The sequence below is a fragment of the Trichechus manatus genome, unplaced genomic scaffold (assembly GCF_000243295.1).
Source record: "Trichechus manatus latirostris isolate Lorelei unplaced genomic scaffold, TriManLat1.0 scaffold00131, whole genome shotgun sequence".
NCBI lineage: Eukaryota > Metazoa > Chordata > Mammalia > Sirenia > Trichechidae > Trichechus > Trichechus manatus.
The window spans coordinates 7,406,559-7,411,042 of NW_004444067.1; positions in this window are offsets into that span (position 1 = coordinate 7,406,559).

The window sequence follows — 4,484 nt, forward strand, 5'->3', positions numbered from 1 at the left end:
GGAGGAGCCGGAAGCGCGCGGCGCCGCCGGGGATGGCGAGGGAGGTGCCGGGCTGGCGGGCTTGGCTCTCCGGCTGCCGCTGCCCGCTCCAGCCCGCCCCGCAGCCAAGGCGCCGGTGCGGAGTGACGCGGCCTCCAAACTCATCAGCATGCACGCGGCGAGCCCGCGTCCCCGCCCTCCTGCAGCCTCCACCTCAAGGACCGCCCCGCCGCGCAGCACCGCCCTCCCGCCTGCTGGGGCGCGGGGGTTTGGTGCGCTGGCTCCCAGGTGGCCCCGAGCCAGGCCAGACCGAGGCGGGGCGGGGCAGGGACGGCTGTTGGAACCTGCGCGGGAGCGCTGGGCGGACCTCGGCCAAGGACAAGAGGGCGTGGCCGGGTCAGAGCGCGCGCATCCCCCTCTTTGCCCCTTCCCTGAACGCTGAGGGTCCCGGGATCCCAAGGCCCCCCGCAGTCAGAATAAAGTCCGAACCTGACTAGAGGGAGGCGGGTCCCTGGCCAAGGCTGTGTAGTCTGCGTGAATTGGGAGGGGGGTGCTTTATGGGAGGACAGACGACAGAGTCAGGCAGGAGCCAGGTCGAAGCCCCCTTTGTGGTCTCCCTCCCACCTTCCCCCTTCTCTAAACCAAACTGTATCACCTCCCGGCCTCTCCTTCCTTCCCCTCTCTCTGGGCTGGGGGTGAGAGGGTTTGAGATTCAATCCAACCTCAGGGAACCACCAGGCTGGGCCCTGGACACCCGCCAGGAGGAGAAAGAGGGGTCCTGGATGCAGCATCGTAGAATCACTGATTCTCAGAACTTTAGGTGAGATGTACAGGTTGCATAAACCCGCTACCCCGATCTCTAACTTAGCCCCAAACTGGCATTTTATAGATAAGCCAGCTGGTGTCCGGAGAGAAGAAGGACCAGTGTGAGTACTGACTTTGGAGTCCTGCAGTTGAAGCACCAAAAAGGCAGAGGTTTCAGTCTGTGCTGTTCCCCTACGAGGCCACGCCTGACACAAGGCCCAGTACATGGCTGGTGCTCGGTGAACATTTGCTGCGATGTACAGAGATGAGTAAGACAAGGCCCTTCCTTTGCTTTCTCAGGCCCTTTGTCTCAGGAACTTCAGAGGACCATCCAGGAAAGACCCAGCCACTGGGACCCCAGGCAGCTCTGTCTACTGGCGTGTCCTGTAAGAATCAGTTGTCCTGAGATGGAGCCTGGGAAGGCTGGCTTAATCACAGCTCAAGGTGATTCTTAGGATGCAGCAAGTCTGATAAACATGGGCCTGTTTTTGATAAAGAAATGGTCACTCCTAACTCTCTCCTTAGGAAATACTGTATTTTTCTATTTACAAAATACCAGGTTGTAAGCTATTCCCCAAATTTATGAGAACAGCTTTTGGGATAATAATGCAAATAGCTAATACTTATTCAGTGCTAACACGGTGTTCTATGTCCTTTACGGCTATGAACCGATCAGTGCTAACAGCAGCCACATTAAGGCACAAATTCGTATCATCACAACTTTACATATGAGGAAACTGAGGCACAGAGCGGGTGAGCCCTTTGCTCAAGGTCATGCAGATGGTAGGATGTGGATCTGGGATTCAAGCCCAGACAGCTGGGCTCCAGAATCAAATTTATTAGCCACTGTCACTCAAGTAAAAAAAACAAGCATTTTCCATTATATGTTTATTGAAAGTAATGTTAAAGTGGTTTTGCAGGAGAAAACATTATTTTGTTCATGTAAATACATTTTACTGCATTCTAAAATCTAGTAGGAAATGATACGTCTAAATATGCACCAGTATTTGGCTAAATTTCATTGGAAATACAAGTACATTGGACGTGAGAAAATTTGGTGTATTTTGGGGGAGAAAACCAATCTGCTCTCGCATCTACTTCAACTCATGATACCCCTATGTGTGTCAGAGTAGAACTGTGCTCCATAGGGTTTTCAATGGCTGATTTTTCTGAAGCAGATTGCCAGGCCTTTCTTCTGAGGCACCTCTGGGTCGGCTTGAACCACCAACTTTTTGGTTAGCAGCTGAACATGTAACCATTTGCACTGCCCAGGGACTGAGCGGTCATCTGATTTTTACAGTGTACTGAATACTCAACTGTGAGTTGTTAGATGTGCTCAAATAATACGAGGTGTAAGGCTCTGCCCATGGAAGGAGACGCAGGCCTTATTGGGGGCATCTGTGTTTAAGAATGCATGTGTCCACACCACATACATGCCCGTTTACCACCGCCACCACTGTCTTCCCTCTGTGGTGCCAGATCCGTGTCCAATCAAACCCTGGCCTCCCAGTGGCTCCCTGGGAGAAATCCCCTGTAAAATCATGGACAGGCCTGTGGTCAAGTGCTGATTTGTCAATGTAGGGCAAACCCTTACTTGTACTGCAGACATCCCCTGGGGAGCATTGGCAGATCCTATGGAGTCATGTGGTGTGGCGCAGTGAATTACTTAATATGACCCTTCTAGCCATAGTTTTTGTAACTCCCACCAAATCACTGGGTGGGACTATGCAAATGAGGCGCTTGTGGCCCACCCAGGGAATTGGATAGCTTGCTAATAATGTAAATAAGGTGCATGGAACATCTTTGGGGATAGGGTCATGCAAATAAGATGTATGGAAACCTGATGAGGGGATTGGTCAGTTTTGCCATCTGCTAGGCTTAAAATGAGCCATCCCAGAGACAGAAAGAGGGACCTCATTACAATCAAGAAAGAAGAGCTGGGAGTAGGTAGTGTCCTTTGGACCCAGGGTCCCTGCACGAAAAGCCTCCTAGACTCAGGAGTCAGAGAGAGCAGTAACACGGAAGACAGCAAAATGGTGAGGAGCAGCGGCAGAGAAACGGTGGCAGCTGAGACAGCAGAACCAGGAGACCAGCAGGGGATGGCGCAGTGGGCTTCCCCCCTCAGGGAGTGAGAGAGCTGAATGCCTTTGGGCCAAGGCTTACTGGTGGAGTAGGGTGCCTCCATGCACTTATTGGTGCAACTAACGAGCTTTGTAACACTTGCCTGAGCAGGGCAGAGACTGGGCCAAGGGGCCAAGGGGCCGAGGACCAGAGAGAGGGCTGCCTGTGGGCACAGCTGAGAAGAGGCTGTCCTTATCAAAGAACTGTATCCTGAGTCCTTCCTGATCCTGAATTGTAGCCTGCTACTTCCTTAATAAACCCCATAGTCAAGAGTATTGTCTGTGAGTTCTGTGCAGCCATTACAATGAATTATCAAACCCAACAGAGAAGTAGACAGTGTCATGAAAGTGACGGCTGGTGTAGGAATTGGTAAAAAGGTTGGAGGGTGGAGGCATCTCTGACCTCCGCCTCATAGGAATCAGCCTTGGGCTGTTAATCTTGATTCTCCTTCCCCCTTGTGAAGTTAGAGGAGGTCAGATGCCCGCGCCACGCCATTTTTTGCACATGGTCACTTGCTGGAAAGCCCTGAGGAGGCAGGCGCTGTGTTGATAGAGGCCACGAGAAGACAGAGGAGCAGAAATTTAAGATGACTCCAGTTAAGGGGAATGCTGCTGTTAGCTGCCATTGAGTCAGCCCCCAACTCATGGCGACCTCATGCTCAAAAGAACAAAATGCTGCCCGGTTGTGGATTGGACTGCTGTGATCCTAGGGTTTTCACTGGCTGATTTTCAGAAGTAGATTGCCAGACCTTTCTTCCTAGTCCGTCTCAGCTTGGACACTTCACTGAAACCTGTCCAGCATCATAGCAACACACAGGTCTCCACTGACAGATGAGTGGTGGCTGCGCTTGAGGTGCGTTGGCCAGGAATCAAACCCAGATCCCCCACGTGGAAGGCAAGAATTGTAGCACTGAACCACCACGTTCACGAGGGGAATGCTAGGTTCTTCAATGTCAGTGAAGACAAACTCCACTGGAAGTTTAGCCTTGAGACAGCGCACAGATCTGAACAGAATTCATTCTGAGTTGGGCCTTGCTTTGTCCCGGAAACACAAACAGAAACTCGAGAGTCACTGAAGGGATCTCTTCTACATCGTAGAAAGACATTTCTTATCTATAGTTCAGCCTGGGCATGCAGCATGCCGTGTTTAACATCTAAATCTATCAGTCAGGATAAGCTAGGTGATGTGGTGGTAACAAACAACCTCGAAGTCCTCATGGCTTCAACAACGCGGGGTTATTTCTCGCACACGCTGCTTGGCCACGGTGGTTCAGCAGGGGGTTCAGCCGACTGCACTCACTTGGGGACCTAGACTGACGGAGCAGCCACCACCTTGAATGTTGCCAGGTGCTATGCCAAAGGGAGAGCTTAGGAGGGTCTCATGTTGTTGTCAGCTGCCGTAGAGTTGGCTTTCACTCATGGTGACCCCATGTACAACAGAATGAAACGCTGCCCAGTCCCGTGCCATCTTCATGATCGTTGGTCTGCTTGAGGCCATTGTAGTGGTCACTGTGTATTTTGAACGCCTTCCAACCTGGGGGGCTCATCTTCCAGCGCTATATTGGACAATGTTCGGTTGTG